At 41.2% G+C, this 20,906-nt stretch overlaps 1 protein-coding gene across 3 annotated transcripts in view; it reads right to left on the reverse strand.

Annotated features, from left to right (window-relative positions):
* The window catches only part of bmpr1bb (bone morphogenetic protein receptor, type IBb), a 138,468-nt gene that overhangs the window by 53,924 nt on the left and 63,638 nt on the right, over window positions 1-20,906 (reverse strand). For all 3 annotated transcript variants that reach the window (XM_022680903.2, XM_022680902.2, XM_022680901.2), the window contains one exon: window positions 13,481-13,584. The gene's annotated coding sequence lies outside the window, so the exon portion shown is untranslated. The remainder of the gene's footprint in view (window positions 1-13,480; window positions 13,585-20,906) is intronic.

A 20,906-nucleotide genomic window follows, 5' to 3' on the forward strand; every position in this document is an offset into this window, starting at 1 on the left:
CGGAGGCGTAGTAATTGCGTAAGTATCGAGAAGCTTGTAAACATCTCACCTGCAGGGTGATCAGCTCCTCAACATGTTCCCTCACTTTCAGAAACACTGTAATACTGTATCACCAAAGCAAACACGACTCAAAGCGTGGGATAGAAATGCTGTCCAATCTCAACTGTAGTCAACTCATTTACTGTATGTCCAAACCTGAATATAGCCCTAACTCAGCCCTAATATGGTCCAACACGTTGGTCTATGGGTAGAGTGGGGGACGGTCCATCAAATGAGTAGGACAGTTTGGCTCAATCTCTGGTCTCTACTGTCCAGATTCTAGTAAAAAATTGGGCAACATGGCAGAACGTGTCTAGAGAAGAGTTTGCACCAAACGCTAAATTTCATACATCATAATACGTCCAGCTTCAAATACTACTGAAAAGGTTCTGAAAACCTTGGTATTTTCTAGCCAAGAAGGTCAATCACTTTCACATTGCAGAATAACACTTTAATTTTTAATACTTTAATGATTTCTATGGACTTTTTAGACAGTTTAGAAGAAAACAATGAAAGAAGAGAGGAGAACTGAGCCAAGTAAGCAAATCAAGCAGCATATACCAAAGTAAAATGCTCAAAATGTTCATTAATTTAAATATTTAATTACTTGTGATTTCAAAAATAATGCACTTTGAGCAAAGACTGCATGGCAAACACAAACAATAAAAAAGTCGTCAGCCAAAAGTCGTTATTTTTTAAGAAGAAGCGTTTTTTGTTTGTTTGTTTGTTTGTTTTTTTTTTGGTAATTTATTAGTTCATAAAGACAGTGGGATTCAATTTCAATTTCTGGCCCTGTTCTGTGTCTCTACTGTCTGTCTGTGCTTCCCAGCACATGGTTAAGTGTTTACTACTTGTCTCCTCCCATGCACGTCTCCACCTTCTGTGTAACCCCGCACCCTCGTTACCTGTCCCTAGGTGTTTCCTCTTTCCTGTTTTCCCCATGTGTTGTATTTTTTTTATTTTTTTTTTCTGATTTTTCCCCATTTTCTCCCAATTTGGATATCCAATTGTGACCCTTGGAGGATGCGGACGAGCACACGCCTCCTCCGACACGTGTGAAGTTAATCACCCCTTTTTTCGAGCTGCTGCGGATGAATCATTGCCTGAGCAGCTAGCACGCTCGGAGGAAAGCACAGCGGCTAGGTTCTGATACATCTGCTCACAGACGCCTCGTGCCGCCCAGCGCCACCTTAAGTGTGATGGGGAGAGAGCGCCATCTACCCACCCCAGAGGGAGCAGAGCCAATTTTGCTCCCTCTAAGCACCGGCAGCTGATGGCAACCCTTTTTTTTAGTGTCCATTGTCATTTCTCGTATTTCTTTGCGTCAGTCATGGTTGCCTGTGTCCCGTTTCAGTTTAGTCTTTGTTTTTCTTAGTTTATTCCCTGTCTGTTTATTTATTTATTATCTGGTCATGTGTTTATATGGTTTCTTGTTTTGTTTCTATTAAAATTTATCTCACACTTACGTCTTAAGCCTCCTCGACTCCCTGCCCCTCAAATCCGTGGCAACTTGTGGCACGTTTTGCAGTTGTTCTAATGCTCATATTTTGGCTTTAGCTTAGGAACACAGTTTCTGTGTTCAGATGCAAAATTACATGCTATAAAAAACAGAAAACAGCTTTAAAGCTTTAAACTGTTCAATAGAGTTTGTGTAGAGTTGTCTGTGGTGTGGGAAGAGGTGACATGGTGAGGTCTCGCTGAGGTCGGAGCTCCTGAACCGTCTCTACTGGAACGGTCAGAAAGATCACAGACGGATCACAGGAAGTCGGAGTCGACCCACGAAAACAAGCCCTGTCAGCCTGAATCACCCACGCCGGGCGTCTCAGAGAAAGCTGCTGGTTGACGGCTGCAGTTGTAAAAAAGTGAAAATCACCCCTGGGGGCTGAGTCATGTGAGAGAAGTTACGACCTGTCTGACTCGGTGGGCTTTTTACTGCACAAGCTCTTAATATTTCTGAATTCAGTCTTCATTCGATAGTGTGGCGGGATGAAACGGCGTCTGCTTCAAGGTCCACCGCAGTCTTACGGACACCGATACGGTTTCGTCTGGGGTCTGAGACTATAGACGAAGCTCCATAAAACTGACAGAGGCTTCCTGTTTAAAAAAAATTTCAAATAAAAAAAATACCACCAAAGATTGTGACATGGACCATACAATGCCTTTCTTTTTTTTTTTCATTTCTTCATCACAGTGGGTGGGGGAGTGGCTAAAAAAGTAAAAAAAAAAGAAAGAGTAAAAGTCCAGAAAGGAGGAGATTCCACACGACCCTTTAACGAGGTTTCCTCATGACCGATAAAGAGCTGAAATGTGGAGCGTAGATTGGAGAAGCAGCTGTCAGACTGCAGCGTCTGGGTTTGATTCTCCTGCAGTCTGCTCCCCTTGTTTTAAGGGGTGTGCACTGTTGGATAATAGCGCTGCAGAGTCGAGGGGAGCTGGGACTGCATTCCACCATCCCTATGAAACTGAAATCGGCCCATTGGGACTGGTCCTCAGCTCCAGATCTCTGAATCACATCATTATTCTGTTCCCCACCATTCTTCCACAATGCCAATCTCATCTTTAGTCTTTAATGCAATCTCCGAAGCTGGATTTAGAGCTTTGATCTGACTTAAAATTTTGATCCAAATCTGCCCACAACAATACAGCCCAAGAACATTCGGCAACAGGACACAAAAGCAACTAAATCCCAATAGAAACCCATGCAAGTAATCCAATAAAAATGTATCCAAACCTGACTGTGGTCTTCACATGACTGCTCCCAAAACAAAACTGTTGTTCAATCTCAACTGTTGCCTGTTAAAATTCAGTCCAAACCAGACTGTAGTATCATAAACTCCTGTTCAATCAAAGCCCAATAAATGAATGCATTATAATGTGTTATTAGCTGTTTATAAAGTATAATAGACATGACATTTAAAGAACATTCTACTGGATCCGGACTGGATCATAGGATTCTCTTCTATCTTGACTTAAACTGTCTGTAGTGGATAAAATAACATTTTAAAAGACAGTCCGGTATTCCCAAACCTAATCTAGGCAAAAGCTTTTAGCTTAAAGGCTTGAGGTAAATGTCGTCCAATCTCAACCGCAGTAGACACATGTTTACGCATTTTTTTTTCTGTACCGTATTTTCGCACTATAATGCGCACTTAAAATAATTAATCTATTTTCCCAAATATTGTCAGTGCGGCTTATAATCCAGTGTCCCTTATGTATGAATATTTCTGGTCAGAATGTAAGGAGCAGTACCCGCTAAATGCTAGCCATATGGCCGTTTAGAGGTGAATATTATTGGCCTGTAGCCTGCTGCTAAACCCGGCTAGCACTGATGGAGCAGCATTAGCAGGACCGCTAACCTTGCTAGCCATTTGGCCGTTCAGAGGTAAGAATTATTGGCCTGTAGTCTGCTGCTAACCCTGGCTAGCATTGCTGGAGCAGCATTAGCATTACTCGCAAACCTTGCTAGCCATTTGGCTGTTCAGAAGTGAGAATTATCAGCCTGTAGTCTGCTGCTAACCCTGGCTAGCACTGCTGGAGCAGCTTTAGCATTACCCACTAAGCCTGCTAGCCATTTGGCTGTAATTCTATATAGTCTCGGTTAAAAAAATGCTTAAACTGGTGTGTGATCTGAAAAAATTAGGATAAAATTACATTTTAACCTGTACTAAACCAACCAGAAAGCATAACAGCAGGTGACTAAGGACATTTCAAAGCAGCCCAATGTTCCTAAACCCAGTCTAGGCAAAGGCTTGTATCTCATAATTGTGAAGGCTTTAATTTTGAAGCCATAGGGTTGTTTAAGAACTGAACTGAAGATGCTGATGGATGCTTGAATAAATGCAGCAGCTGTATAGAGCAGGATCTTCGCTGCTGAATCGCCTCCTAGACCATTAACTCTGCATGACATAAAGTGGACTCAGTAAAGAGTTCATTAAACCTGTTTATTTTATAGAGCAGAGCCTGGCTGCAGTTGTTTGTTTGTTGCTCCATTAGCCGTGGAGGAATGTGCCGAGTTCCTCAGGAAGACAGGAAGAGAAAGAGGAAGCTGTATAAGATGTGATGTGCTGAAACCGCTGAATTTCAATCTCTACAGCCGTCACAGGCACAGACTCCGGGGAATCTTCCGTTCTCACATAAACCATAGTGCCCATGGCAAGACTCCAGGCCTTCTGAGTTTTCTCTAAGAAGCAATGCATATTTCTACCAGACAGCTGGAGCATTGACACGCAGCCAAAGTCCATTTTATCCGTGGAACTGAACCTGACAAAAAATCTTAATTTGCTAGTATTGACCCACGCCCTTCACTGGGCAGAGAAGAAGAAAAGAGGGGGAGCGAACTCAGAGTGTCGGGGTGGAGTTTGGGGCAGCTTCGCTGTAAAGCCTGAATCCGAAGACCCCCCTCTCATGAAGAGAAACATGAGAAGAGAATAAAATTAAACAAGGAGGAAGATGGGGAGGAGGTGGGTGCGAGGTTTGTTCAATGAGCAGGTAGAGAGGAAGTGACGGTTTAAATAGGGAAGGAAGTGGGAGGAGTGAGGGCGTGGTTCACGCCCAAAATTTAGTTATGACACATAACTCCACGAGAAAAGTCATAAAAAATGAAATCTATGCTTCTGCATCATTGTCCAGTTTAATAAAGTTTAATACAAGTATGAATCACAAACAACCATGTTCAGGAGTCCAAGAGAGCATTGTGGGTAGGATTCTTCACCTTTTCCTTCATCACATGGCACAATGATAGCCAATACATCAAAAACAGTTCTACTAGGAGACATCATTGTAACTATACGAGGACAGTTGTAAGACGACTTGTGCAAGAGTTTTTTTTGGCCTTACGTTCACACGAAAACAGCGTTTTTGGTCACTGAAAACAGAGCTTTTCAAAAATGCCTTCCAAGGTGGAGATTTTTGAAAACTTCAAAACTTTGGAGCCGTGTGGCGGGGAAAACTGACTTTTCTGAAAACGCTGATGTTTTCGGAATGGTTCTGTTCTCTCTGCGATTTGTGGATTTAAAGCAATTAAGGTTATTAATTTAGGTTCATTTAATGTTACTCCAACCTTACTGCAAATGGAGATTCTGGACCAGGCATGGACCAACAAGCACCTGGTTGAACAATTTTACTTCAAAAATAAAGTATTTGTTGCTGAGGAGAAAACTGTTCAGAATGTATAAAGAATCCCTGATCATTTCATTGTTTTATAAATGCTATGTCGTTTCCTTGTGGACCGGGATATTTTTAAAAACGCTGCTTGTGTGGACAAATATATGTTTCAAGATATGAGACATTTTTTTTATATATCTGAATTTGTGTGTACGGGGTCTTAGGCAGGATATTTCAAACTTCTTTTTCCTATATAATGACCACTTGCAGATGCTGGTTTTTGATCACTGTTGGAGCATTTTTTTTTTTCTGAAGGATCCACTGGAATTGATCGATTTGTCCTGAATCCACCCAGTCTCCCAGCATTCACCTGAAGTTCACCTGAGTTCCTGGCCTTCCCTTCCTCATCATCTTGCTAGCAGCTATTCAGTAGCACTTCCACACTATAACCGCACCTGCACCATTGCTCTTCGGCCTCTGGCTGGAACGGAGATGCCCGAATCAGAGAACTGGATAAAGAGCTGTGTTTTTCCATTGCCAAGGCAACTGGAACCAGCGGCCAAGAACAGCAAGTAGCGTTCCCTCTGGCCGATCCGATCCAACGCCACGGCCGAGCTTCACGCTGTCGCTCTCTCTCGCTCTCTCTTGCGCTTTCTTACGCTTGCTACTTGCTAATGAGAGAGCTGCCTTGTTTGTGTCATGTCTGCCTGCCAAATTGTCATAGCTGTTTTTTTTTTCTTTTTCTCTGGGCTGTAGCTGGGTGTTGTATTTACGCGAAGGAAAAAAGTTAAAGAAATGAACACATGGGTACACCAAACACAGCAGAGCAGGAGAAAGCAGGACAGAGCAGGACAGCTTGTCCCGATGTCTGGCCGACTCAAGAAGAGGGAGCGACCCTTTAAAAAAACTGAATTAGCAGGAAATCCAGGCGAGGGAAGGAGGCTTTGTGTGGTGTGGGAAGTGAATCACGACGAGAGAAGCACGTCTGACACCTCCAGTAAGACTGGGTGTTCACAGCTTTACGAACTAGCCACAGAGCATTAATGCTAATGCCATTTCACACCCACATCCAGCGAGCAGAGCGAGAGCGAGGAGAGCAGGGCTCGGAATAATTAGCTGCTGTAAATATGAAATATTGAAAGTGAGTGAGGGCTGGAGTAAAAGCCCCTGGTGATAATGGTGCACGCTGGCCGGAGGGGAGACGGGCTCAGCGTTCGGCTCTGGCTTCACACTAAAGCCTTTCACCGAGGATCCCGGCAACACCGGGGAACTGAGCGGCTCCTGTTTCAGCCTCTTGTAAAACAATATCGCAAAAAGAATCATTACAGCACTTCAGCAGTCAACACACTACCTCATGGACACCCACCCAAAGACACACACATATACACACTTCACACACACACACTGCACACCCAGTACCACTCTTCCAAACTGACACAGATGGTCTAAGATGGTACATGGCTTAAAAGTGCAAAAAAAAAAAAAAAAATAAGGGGAAAAAGGAAGACAAGGGAGAGACCCTATAGCCTACACTGTAAGCATCTTGTAAGCAAGTTATTAAAACATCAAGTTATTGCAACTAAAGGAGAAGTTGATTTATTTTTAAGGTAGCCCAGGGGGAATCACTACACACTGATGGTGAGTGTTAGTCAGAAACTGTTGGACACACCCAGTATGCAAATAGATTGTGAATGGAAGCCAATGGCAAAAGACTAAACTCAGTTATTATAAGTTGGTTCAACTTATTAACTCAAAGTAGTTGAGTGTTGTTTCGAAATATTCAATTTTATGTAAAACAGACTTAAATTGTTTGAGTTCAAACAACGTCTGGGTTTACAGTGAATGCCTAGCCAGATACCCTTAAACCGTGCCCTACCCTACGCCCCCCCAGAAGTATAACTATGCATTGTGACATTTTGATTGGTCTACTTAGAAACCTATTCCCACCATGCATTTCTGCCTTTGTGTATAAACTGCAGAGAACATAATTATAATGTTTTTAAGATGTTGGACTGTCAACGTTAAAGCGTTAACACACGCTATTAATTTGGAATCAGTAATGCATTGTTGTTTTTTTACCCAATTAACTTGTGCCGTAATCTGCCCTACCCCCCTCCAAAGTGCAGATTTCTCCGTCCCAAACATCATCAGAGTAAAAGTGAATGAGCTGGTGTCCCAATATTTTAGTCTAAGAGCACATTTTCAATCCATCTTGAAAATAAACAGCAATTCAGTTTGATCACATATATTTAAAAGATAATTATTAAAGAAAAGTAAGGCTTCAACAAGTAAAATAAAGAAAAAAAATGCAATTTATTACAGAAATCTTCCCCAGACATATGTTTATATCATAACAATGTGCCTTTTCATCTTTCTTACATTTACAGCATCTGGCTGAGACTCGCAGCCTAAGAAGCCAGGAAGCAATTTAACCAATTTAACCCTGTGCTTTATTTGACATGTTGTTAATTCCTATTATTTATATGGTAGTTAGTTCACTGTGGTTTAATCCCCTGGGGTGGATGAACACGTTGGGATGTCAAATTCAATGTTTCTTGACGTGTCTGTTAATATGATGATAATACAATGCACAAATATGGTTTATTCATTCTGCATCTAATCATTAGACCATAACTGACTCAATTTTGGAAATACAAGGCTCAAGGTTTCAGATAGCTATTGTATCCCAGTGTCTGATTATAGACCTTGTCCAAAAATGCAGGTTTGTTTAATTGCAAGGCTGAATGTATTATTTAAAAAATAGATAAAATACAGAAAATAGTGATACATACTGTATATTTATGTAGTTATAATTAACAATGCTGACTGAACATTTCACGTTTAAATGTCTTCTAAGGTCCACTGTGTTTTATTTTTAAGTCTAAAGTCAGTGCAGTTTTGTTTTCCCACAAAATCTTACAGAATCACTTCATGCTGAACCTCTGCTACTGACAACATTTATGGAGATGCGGATTTCATTTTCCAGCAGGACTTGGCACTCTGCCCACACTGCCAAAAGTACCAATTGGTCTATTATAATATTAAAATTTTCTGAGACACTGTGTTGTGTTTTTTATTGGATGTAAGCTTCATAATCATCAACAATAAAAGAAATAAATGCTCAAAATAGATCATTCTGTGCATAATACAATAATATTATTATATTATAATAATGTAAAATAATCATCAGATTAGTAATCTACCAAAAAATATATTTTTTAAATGAAAAAAAAAAAAAAAAAAGTTCCTCGGAAGAAAAGTGAGAAACAGACGCTTTCACTTTGGTTTCACAGTGGAAACTTTTCCACAACAACATATTTTCATATTTAAATCATAATAAAATATCTCCTCTGAAGAGCGATGAGTGGAAAACAGTTTGAATAAAGAGACAGTATGTTGTTTTTGTTGTTCCTGGTGATAAAATAATGGAGAATAAGTATTAATAATTCACTGTAAGCACTATAGACCTGACACCAGGAGCAGGAGCAGGTGTGATGGGTTAATACACGCCGTTTATAAAGCGCTATCAGTGTGAAGGATCTCGGACGACTTGCCAAACCCACAGGAGCTTTTGATGAAAGGATTGTTTCTACGTGTCCGAATTACGATCCGCAGACAATGCTCTTCACAGGTCCTAATTAACGCCTACTCTAATAGTCCAACAAAGCAGGGCGGACACCAGGGGTCACTGAGCAGCCCCACAAACCCCTGCTGACCCCCACACCTGCCTGACTGCATTAGGCTGGACGTGTCCTTCTGCCTCTGACACCTGGGCTCCCATCGCCTGTTTGGAACCCTAACAATTACACACACACACACACACACTCATCTGCAGTTTGGTTTCAAATCCAAAAACACACACATTGAACTAAATCAACAACTACGTCTAGCCAATCCACTGTATAATCCATATCACAAAATAACAAAATAACCTTGTCCACGAATACTGTATATAAACATCAGCTTCATAAGGCCTCATACACGGTGCTTAACCAAGGTCTATTACTGTCCAAACATTTCAAACTACTGTCTCTGTCTCTTAATGACAATTAGTTTTATAACGTTACGCTTATTGGTTTTATTAAACTGTAATAAATGAGATATAACACATCTCAAAAACTTATTTTGAGCAATAAATCACATGAATATTTATAACAGTCACATACTGTACCATGTGAAAGTATGTCATGTTTTATTGTTTTTCAACCTATAGGAATGGACTCTAATGATTTACTGTTGCCTAGGTTCATTTCAGTCAGTGGTGCACCCGTGTTTTCTGCTGCCAAGACAGCAACATGCCAGAAATTTACCTGAACACACCTCACTTCCAGACCACCACTTCCATCAGTGTAGCTTTATTACTAAATTTTAACGATTTTATTACAATTTTAACGATGGGTGCGCAAGACGTGAAAATAGACAGGGGTGTTGACGGGGTGTAAGGTAGCAATGAGCGTGGGTGCACGATAGGGCTCTCACAGTTTATCATATTTAAAAACATGACATTGCAATAGCAATGGCGACATTCTTAAATTTGTCTGACGAAGGTAGTATAGCTTATCTACTGAGTGTGTGCTTAATGCAATGCAATTAAGGCTCATGTTCATCTGTTTAAGAGAGTCCTATTCTATTGGCAATACTTCTCTTCAGGAACTAGACAAGCACTGTGTAAGCAATGTGTGCAACTCAAAGTTGCATTTTTTTTTCATTTGTTTTAAAATGTCTAGAAAAGACTTTTGCTCATGAATATTCATACATGCATGCAAACGTATCGCCTCTGATTGGCTAACAGCACTGTAACACCAGGAGGCAACGAGATTTTATTTTATTTTTTTCAGTTTTTACACTAATTACAGTCTTTGCAATGTCATATATTACTTTACAACATGTGTAATAATGCTCTGCTAAGTGCAGTTCAGACACTGACCTAGTTTTAAAGTCTCTGTAAAACGCAAAATCCACCGGAGATCCTATTTAAACCTATAGTTACTTACACACAGTCCAGGTCCAGATAGTAAAAATCCCACTCCGGGGGACTTACAAATATTTTGACATTAAGTAAACATTATAATTACAGTATTTATACCAGCTCTATTACGTACTCTAGTATTACTGAGTTCTTAACTAAAAGTTTAAAGTTGTGAAAGAACTTCAGATTAAAAAAGAAAAGCTCCTGCCTGAGATGAACCTATTCCCCTGTGTTGCTAATTTTAATTTGAACCCCCAGTGAACCGAATAAATGAGAGTACAAAGCTGAATGGGATGAGCTGTGATGTCGTAATTAGGAGGTTTCATCTTGTCTATTCTACCATGATTCTCTTATTGCAGAGCTTTAAAACACACAGCAGATATAAGAGTACACAGAGTGAACACACCTCAGCTGTCTCCCACTGTCCTTGTCCTGCGGGAGAACCTGCAGGACCCGGGGGGGGGGGCTGGGGGGGGCAGGAGGAGGCAGGAGGAGGCAGGAGGAGGGGGCGAGTGTTTAGACTCTGGGGTTGTTGTGGGCTAGAACCCTTGACACATCTTACAATAACAGGAGCGGAAGGGGGCGGGGGGCAGATCAGCATGGGTGAGTGGCGCTGCAGGGCCTGGCGTCAGAAGTTCATGCACTGGCCTCCATATTCACACTGCAAAAACAAAGAGATTACACAGCCCCGCGCTAACGAGGCCCCCGCACAACCGGGTGGCGCCACCTGTCTCCCCTCTCCAATTAGAGCGCCGCGGAACGAGCCGGAAAAAAACGACGGGTCCGGGGTGCAAGCGGCTCGTATGACGGGCAAACAATAAACAACAACAAAAAAGTAAGAGAAGCTTTCATCTCTTACACACAAACCCAGAGCTATTACTATTATTGCTGATAAATACAGATAAATGCTTAAAAATATGAGTTTCTTTGTTTTCAATCAAATTGAAAACATCTGAAATATAATCAAAAGTTTTACACCAGGAGTGAGAAGCACAAAGTTATCCAAAAGCAGTGTGTAAGACTGGTGGAGGAGAACATGATGCCGAGACGCATGAAAACTTAATTAAACTTGATTAAAAATCAGGGTTATTCCGCCAAATCCACCAAACTGTATGAATATGAACTTGTTTTCTTTGCATTATTTGAGGTCTAAAATATCTCCATTTTTTAAATTATTTTTTTATTTTTTAGACTTAGAATTTATTGTGGTGACGGACAGTTCTGGTGGAAACAGGAGAGTTGAGGTGCACATTGAATTCTGCTGATTTGATCAGCCGTGGTTTTATGTTTTTTGGATGCAATCCGAGTTAGCACCCGAACATCCCTTTCAGACAGCTTCCTCTTACAGCGTCCACAGTTAATCCTGTTGGATGTGGTTGGTCCTTCTTGGTGGTATGCTGACATTACCCTGGATACCGTGGCTCTTGATGCATCACAAAGACTTGCTGTCTTGGTCACAGATGCTCCAGCAAGACGTGCACCAACAATTTGTCCTCTTTTGAACTCTGGTATGTCTCCCATAATGTTATAGTGTGCATTGCAATATTTAGAGCAGAACTGTGCTCTTGCCTTGCTAATTGAACCTTCACACTCTTCATGCTCTAACTGGTGCAATAATGTGCAATTAATGAAGATTGGCCACCAGGCTGCTCCGATTTAGCCATGAAAATGATGACAGGTGTTTCAGTTTCATTGTCTAACCGCTGTATATATTAATCAGTTTTAATAAGGGCAAGTGTGAAATAATTACTACAAAACAGTGGCTATATCCGCTCCACCCACAAGAGTTAAATCCTGGCACAGCGCTCGCTCTAAACAAAGCATTCTGAAAGCTGCAGCGAGGATACGAGGGTCTGGCTGGACACCCTGACGCTGGGCAGAGTGGAGACGAGAGGTCAGAGCTGGTTTGGGAGAGAGACGAAGAGATGAAGAGAGGAGAGGAGGCCGGCTGGAGGGATGACGAGGCGTCCAGGGTTCACACAAGCTGTAATTATAGAGGGAAATAGGAGGAGGGGGCTGTGTGTGGTGATGGGGGTGGTGATGGTGATGGTGGGGGGGGGGGGGGGGGTGTTTACAATATCACACTTTTCCTAACAGGCAGTAATTGTGTGTACGCAGGGTGCACGTGCAGGAATGTCTGAACGCAGCCAGGGTGCATCAGCGGAGTTCACCCAAGATAAAAATTTAGCCAACCGACAATCTGTTTTATATCAAATTAGCACAGTAACAACCACACAGACCCAAGCCCCTGTTTTGGCTTGACATGTTCTATTTATAGACAAAAGTACTGGGATGCATCTGCAAATCTGATGCACCTAATCATTGAATTAATAAAAAATCAATTACCTAGACATGCAGTCTGCCTGTTTAATCATTAGTGAAAGAGATGATAGTGATTATAAAGAGTAACAACTGAACTCTAGTGTGGTGCTGTAGGATAGCATGGCGCTAACGCTCGGAGGAAAGCGCAGCGACTCGGTTCTGATACATCAGCTCACAGACGCAGCCTTGTGCTGATCCACATCACCCAAGGAGTGATGATCGCTTGTCTTCTAAGCAACACATGTGTAGAGCAGGGTTCCTCCAGGACACGGATTAAGAAACACTGCATAGCATAAATCTGGACGTTCTCTATGATCAGCGTTCTCTGCTCTGCCCTCTAGTGGAAGCCTCCAGTAACACATAGGCGAGTTTGTGAAGTACGTATGGCGGAGCATCAAGTGCATGTCCAGTCTTGCTGGATCAATTATATTTGATATAGCTTTAAGAGAAGCTCCAGACAGACACTGTGCTCTCATTGGCTGAAGGCTGAAAGTCTGAAACACAGACCGTACTGCACAACAGGGACATTGTCTGCATTTTTTTTTTTTTATTTAATCCTCGCTCATTTTAATTCAAATTTTAATTAATTTTGTCTATGTGTGAGTGTAGGCATGTCTGTGTGTGTGGTGTGTGTGTGTGTGTGTGTGTGTGTGCCAGTCAGAGTCCTGCTGTCAGCACACAAACACAATGAGGGTACACAATTCCAGTCCCACAGCAGGTGTAGGGATCATCAGCCACGCTTGGCCTCCCAAATATAGTCCAGTCCCTGTTCGCCCCCCCCCCCCCCCAACACACACACACACACACACACTAGTGCTCACTTGTTTACGTGTGAAGGTGTTATTCTGTTATTCTTTGTAATTATCACTAATAAGTGTGTATGAAAATATCAATATATTAAAGTATTGCTGTATATGTTTTTTTAACACTGTACCAATTTTGATTGGATAAAAAATAAAGTCTATAGTAAGATGGTGTTTTTTTTTTTTTTTTTTACTATAGTAACTGTAAACGTCCCACCTATCCCACAATGCAAAGTAGGAATACCTGTAATGCACTGAAACGTCTGGTCTGAAGAGTCACGCCACACTTCTTTGGGGAGGACTGCCGAGTGACCGGTGTGATGTTAATGTCTCCATAGTGCATTTGATCTGAAAGGAATGTAAATAATGGATTAATCATTATGATGCTTATTATATTTTATGTATAATGCATTTGCTAAACATTTACTATAACTTGTATGTAAGTTACGTATATTGTATATAAGTTCCGATCCTTTGTTTTTACCGTTGTGTTCCATCAGAGCATTCTCTGAATGAATGAATTAGTGAGTGTAGGAGTGAGTGTGTGAGGGAGTGTGTGAGGGAGTGAGTGAATGTGTGAGTGAGTAAGTGTGTGTATCACTCACACCCTCACTCACTCACTCACTTACTCACTCACTCACTCATTCACTCACTTATTCACTTATTCACTTATTTACTCACTCACCTTTTCACTCACTCACTTATATACTTACTCAATCACACACTCACTCTCTCACTCAGTGAGAGTGTGTATGACTGAGTGAATATGTGAGGGATGAGTGAGTGAGTGCATTAGTGCTTAAGTAAATAAGTGAGTGAGTGAATAAGTGAGTGAGTGAATAAGTGAGTAAATGAGTAAGTGGAGGAGGGTAGTGAGTGTACTGTGTATGAGTGAGTGAGTGAATAAGTGAGTGAGTGAGTGAGTGAGTGAATAAGTGAGTGAGTGAATAAGTGAGTGAGTGAATAAGTGAGTGAGTGAATAAATGAGTGAGTGAATAAGTGAGTGAGTGAATAAGTGAGTGAGTGAATAAGTGAGTGAGTGAATAAGAGAGTGAGTGAATCAGTGAGTGAATAAGTGAGTGAGTGAATAAGTGAGTGAGTGAATAAGAGAGTGAGTGAATCAGTGAGTGAATAAGTGAGTGAGTGAATAAGAGAGTGAGTGAATCAGTGAGTGAATAAGTGAGTAAATGAGTAAGTGGAGGAGGGTAGTGAGTGTACTGTGTATGAGTAAGTGAGTGAATAAGTGAATAAGTGAATGAGTGAATAAGTGAGTGAGTGAATAAGAGAGTGAGTGAATCAGTGAGTGAATAAGTGAGTGAGTGAATAAGAGAGTGAGTGAATAAGTGAGTGAATAAGTGAGTGACTGAGTGAGTGAGTGAGTGAATAAGTGAGTGAATAAGTGAGTGACTGAGTGAGTGAGTGAGTGAATAAGTGAGTGAATAAGTGAGTGAGTGAGTGAATAAGTGAGTGAGTGAGAGAGTGAGTGAATAAGTGAGTGACTGAGTGAGTGACTGAGTGAATAAGTGAGTGAATAAGTGAGTGAGGGAGTGAGTGAGTGAGTGAATAAGTGAGTGAGTGAGTGAGGGAGTGAATAAGTGAGGGAGTGAGTGAGTGAATAAGTGAGTGAGTGAGTGAGTGAGTGAATAAGTGAGGGAGTGAGTGAGTGAGTGAATAAGTGAGTGAGTGAGTGAGGGAGTGAATAAGTGAGTGAGTGAGTGAATAAGTGAGTGAGGGAGTGAGTGAGTGAATAAGTGAGTGAGGGAGTGAGTGAGTGAATAAGTGAGTGAGTGAGTGAGGGAGTGAATAAGTGAGGGAGTGAGGGAGTGAGTGAATAAGTGAGTGAGGGAGTGAGTGAATAAGTGAGTGAGTGAGGGAGTGAGTGAATAAGTGAGTGAGTGAGTGAGGGAGTGAATAAGTGAGGGAGTGAGTGAGGGAGTGAGTGGAGGAAGGCCGTGAGTTTTGTATTGTGTGTGTGTGAGTGAGTAGGTGTGTTTGAGAATGGGTCAGAATGATTGACGGGTACATGGGGGGCCTGGAGATAAAAGCCCCCTTACAAAAGAGCCAGTGCATTCTGCAGGTCTCCTCTCACACAAAGATAACAAAAGTTTAGGGACAGCTCTTTCAGGACTCCTGCAGCGAGACAGGATCCTGATGCACAGCTCTATGGTTGAGGGAAACATGAAACAGGAGTGTAGAAGCTGTGTGTCCTTCTGTCTGTGTGTGTGTGTGTGTGTGTGTGTGTGTTGAGATCTTGTGTGAAATAGTGAGTTATCCAACACATGAGAAGCTGGTGCACAATAAAAACACTATATGGACAAAACTAATGGAAGACCTTTTTTCATATCAAGGGTAATAAAAAGAGTTTATCCGTCTTTTGTTGAAGTAACTGTCTCTACTGTCCGGACAAGACACTGGACTAGATTTCAGCTCATCACCAACTCATCCCAACTCATCCTGGACCCCAATCATTCCAGAGAACACAGTTCCACTGCTCCACAGCGAGTGTTTTATATCCCTCTAGCCCAAGCCTGGCATTAAACACTGTACCAATAGGTTCATATCTCTCTCCGTCTCTTTCCCTCTCTCTCTCTCTCAGTTTTCTGAAAGTATGTTATCAGAGAGCCAGGTTGAGGGCAGATGGTCAAAGCTTGTGGGTGTCGCCAAAGATGACAAATACACCCACACACACAACCACAACTACACACACACACAAACACACAACCACTACTACTACACACACACAGATGAGTGAGCAGAGGAGAGGGAGTGAGCTGTGTTGTAAAGAGTGAGCTGTAGAGAGAGGCTGCTGATACTGAGCACTCCTGATAAACCCGCCCAACTTCTCCCTTACTTTTACCATTCATCTAACAACATAACATTATGTTTCAGCTGCTTATATGCCCATTGAAAACTAATATTTGGTGGAATAACCCTGGTTTTTAATCACAGTTTTTTTTTTTTTTATGCATCTTGGCATCATGTTCTCTCCTCCACCAGTCTTACACACTGCTTTTGGATAACTTTATGCTGCTTTACTCCCGGTGCAAAAATTCAAGCAGTTCAGTTTGGAGGTTTGATGGCTTGTGATCATCCATCTTCCTCTTGATTTTATTCCAGAGGTTTTCAATTTGGTAAAATCAAAGAAACTCATCATTTTTAGAGTGTGGGCACTGTGGCTCACAGCACACTGAGCACAAACCTGTCTCTCAACCTTTCCTCTTATCGCAAATTCCTTTTCCCAAGTTGAAGAAACTTCCGTCGGATTCGCAACAATAATAAATAATGCAGAGGAGATAAGCCTGGTTCATTCAAACGAGCCTGGCTGATCATGAGAGAGCAGATGTGCACGCTGAAGCGCTGCTATCTGCTAAATGCACTGTCTCTGTGTGTGTATGTATCAGTGTGTGTGTATCAGTGTGTGTGTATGGACGTCTACCTACGAGGCCCTCCTCTCCCACAAACCTGAGCCAGGCTGCGTTAGCGGAGCGGAACGTTCCGGAGCCGTGCGTGCTGCTCTGCAGCCCTGCCCTACAGCACATCTGATACTGCTCACACACTCTTTCATCTGAGGGCCCCGTTCTTATGGGGGCCATGAGAAACGCTCCTCAGCCGTTTCATTCACAAACACACACTATCCTCTTTCTGACACGCCGACCACATGGCCGCCGGCCAGCGGACCTAAAACAGAGTGGTATGCTTTGAGACGTGAACCCGTCTGGAGATGAAGTGGCAGCTGTCCTCGGTCGAGACAATGGATCGTTGTCATTTTGTATTCATTATGTTTGTGTGAATAAACCGAGATTTAGATATTTGCAGAAATTAGGAAAAAAACATTAGTAACACTAATATTACAGCAACAGAGTAATCAGCTAAAGTATGTGACTTTTGCCATGTAATACAATGACATGGCAAAAGTCACATGACAGGAATATTAGTAATATTTTTAGTAATTAGTATTTTTTTTTTGTTTGTTTGTTTGCAAATATACACTGCCTGGCTCCAAAAAAAAAAATCACTACCAATTTATTTATTTTTTTATTTTTTTTTTTAAACCATATATATCTTTGATTGCGGCTTTACACGTTCACCTTGGCATTGTTTCAATAAGCTTCTGCACAGTCACAATATTTATTTCAATCCAGTGCTGCATTAATTTATTATTTCTCACCAAGATCTTGCAGCAGCCCTGACGATGATATAAGTTTGAGATGGTAGATTTTGTTGAAGTAACTGTCTCTACTGTCCAGAGAAGACATTCTACTAGATTTTAGCTCATCACAAACTAATCCCAGCTCATCCCAAAAGTATTGGATGGACCACAATTTAAGATAATCAAATAATTTAAGGCCTGATAAAATGACAATCATAATAACAAAATAATGCAATTATACCGTTTTAACAAGCAATTAATTTTTAACCGAGAGCATTTAGACACTGGAATTGGAATATAAAAGTGGTTAAATATTCCAAATAGTTAATATTAAGGTCAAAAAACATTTTTTGAAGTATATTTTTGTCAATAAGTGTGCAATAATGTCTTTATATGACAATAAATAAATGTCCCCATTTCAATTACTAACCATCAGACTAAAATTTGAACAGTATGTGTGTGTGTGAAAATGTGAATGTGTGTGTGTGTGTGGGTGTGTGTGTTTAAGCGCTGATGCATGAGTAAAAGCTGATTTGAAAGTAAAAGTGTCTGGATTTGTAACACAAGCTGAGTGCTCCTGTCTGCCATGTTTACTACATTTCTAAATACCGCTAAAAAAAGTGGTGAAAAAGCCCCAAAGTTAACATACTAGTAAATTATAATTATATAATTAGGTAAGGACATTAAAGCCAAACTAAATCATGTTGTTAATCTGTGTTAAAAACATTAATGCATTAAAATTGCATTAGATAAATCATGTGTTCATTTGTTAACAATGACATTACATAAACCTATTTGAAGAGAACTTCTGTACTCTGTATTCTTTAGTAGTAATGCAGAAGCTGCTCTCTATTCAGTGTGAGGGGTTGGTGGGATAGGATAGGCCTAACAGCCACTTTACAAAATCAATAAAATCCAGTAAAGTGTGAGACGTGAGGCAGAACATGTGTACGCTATTGCCCGGTGCCATCTGATACATGTAATACTGCCATCTTCATATCAACAAAACCAGATCTGCAATCAAGGAACTGTAACTGTAGCTAAAAAAGGGAGCCACAAATGTTCCTATAATAAAAAAAACGTTAATTCAGTGTTTCTGCTACCGTATTTTACGGATTTTGAGGTGCACCAGATTATAAGGCACATTAAGCAACACTAGTAAAGATGTCTACATCGAAGTGAGTAAGGATGACACTATGTTTCTCTTATAATAGGGAAGCTGGGGAAGCGCCTAAATAAATAAAAATGTATTTCTTAAAAAAACATTTTCTTTTAAAGTTAAATGAGCTCTGGATTTTAATCTACACTGATTTCTCTCCTGGAAACTCTTTATTTAGGTGGGTAAAGCACTTCCGTTTATTTACAGTAAGCTTATAATTCCAATATCATTAATATTGACTAACGGTGAGTTTTTAGTGAAGTTTCTCCAGCACTAAGGCTGGGTTCAGCAGCATTAGCATTAGCATTAGCCACTGAAACAATAGCGTGACGTAAATGCTGCCCAATATCTCTATACTGAGGAAACTTGAGCATTCTGGTAACCCAGGGCAGTTTGTCCCATGAAGTTGTTTTGACACAGCAAAAACACAGACTACAGTAAACAGCTGGTCTGAAGTTCATGCTCAGGTCGAGGAGGAAAACAAAGGCCAGGTGGTTTGCTTTTGCTGTTTTTGCAGCTATAGCTGCACAGCTGCACCAAGAGATATGTGTGTGGGTACGAGAGAGAAGCATGTAGTGCTAATGATAATGTCTGAAAAAGCAAAAATCTATCTATCTATCTATCTATCTATCTATCTATCTATCTATCCATCCATCCATCCATCCATCCATCCATCCATCCATCCATCCATCCATCCATCCATCCGCAATTATTTTAGTTTAGATGACCAATGAACCCAATGACCAATAGATCTGTTTAATACACTATTTGATTTAGTTATATTACAGTACCTACATTCCATGCACAAGTTCAAAAACTTGAACATTTCTCTTTAATGAATCTCATATTCATTTCCTACATTTCTTCAGCTGATTCATTTAGACTTGATGTTTTTCCGTAAGAATAACAACCACCGTTCCCACAGAGCTCAGAACAACATCTGTGCTCTGAGAGGCGTGCGGAGATTCGTACAGAACCTCGGTGTGTGGCTGGGCCGGCCGTGTGCGGGTCAGGGGGGGAAGGGCGCCCCGTCTCGGCCCCTCACATCTGCCTCGAATCAGGCAGCAGTTTCTACATAATTGAGGTGCAGTGGGGTGGAAATGAGGGGACGATGATAATTACAGACGTAAAGGATGAATCGTTCTGGAGGGTCTTTTTGTCCTTTTCCTTTAGAGAATCTGGGATCGATATTCGGTTCCTCAGGTTCTGTTGTTTTGTTTAAAACAGCTTCCTGGCTGAGGGAGTCATTCCTACAGAGCAGCTGAATGTGGATTAAAACAGGTAGCTGAAATAAACTGCAAATAGAGCTAGTTTTTATATTCTTATAGGATAAATCATCAGGCATGAAGACCTGACAGAACTAGGCACACTATTGTACCACAGTACAAGTCCACTTGCCTTGCTCTCTAAGATGCATCCTATTTTTTATGATGAGATATGTGAACAGACTATGTTGAATTTTCCTTTTTAATGTGTTGGCTGATTGTTCTATGGATGAAAGTGTATCGTCACATGTCACATAGCATCAAAAGCAGCCTTGCCGTAAAACAAGAAAGTCCATGGTTTTGTTGATGGTTGCTATGGTGTTGCTAAGGTGCTGTTTGGTGGTTGCTAAGGTTTTGCTACGATTTTATTTGGTATTTGCTAAAATGTTGCCAAGGTGTTGCTAAGGTGTTGCTTGGTGGTTGCTAAGATGTTGCTTTGTGGTTGCAAAATGTGCTGCCGTCAATAGCAGCCTTGCTGTATGAAGAGAAAGACAATGGTTTCTAAGGTGTTGCTAAGGTGTTGTTTGGTGGTTGCTAAGGTGTTGCTAAAATAGTACTTGGTGGTTGCTAAAGTGTTGCTAAGGTGTTGCTTTGTGGTGCTACATTGCTGCTAAGATTTTACTTGGTGTTTGCTAGAGTGTTTCCAAGGCTTTGCTTGGTGGTTGCAACACAAGCAGCTTTTCCATGCAACAAGGAAGTCCATGGCTTCCAAGGTGGTTGTTAAGGTGTTGCTAAGGTTTTGTTTGGCTACAAAAAAAACAATGTTAAACAGGTATGCACAGTACAATAGATATTTACAGATAACAATAAATATATTATGATATTATTATATTGCTCTGTATAAACCTCTTGTTTTAAGTCTTGAAGGGACTAATGGAGTCAGTCAGTTAACAGCATACCTTAAATTTTATGAAGTACATTAAAAAAAGAAAAAGTGAGCTGGAATGTTGGTGGGGGAGCTGGGTCGGGTGGGGTGGGGGGTGCTGGGTGGGGTGGGGGTAGCTGGGTGGGGTGGGGGGAGCTGGGTCGGGTGGGATGGGTGGGGGGAGCTGGGTCGGGTGGGATGGGGTGGGGGTTCAGAATTGAACAGCTTTCT

This window comes from Astyanax mexicanus, chromosome 20 (genome assembly GCF_023375975.1).
Source record: "Astyanax mexicanus isolate ESR-SI-001 chromosome 20, AstMex3_surface, whole genome shotgun sequence".
In the NCBI taxonomy this organism is placed as follows: domain Eukaryota; kingdom Metazoa; phylum Chordata; class Actinopteri; order Characiformes; family Acestrorhamphidae; genus Astyanax; species Astyanax mexicanus.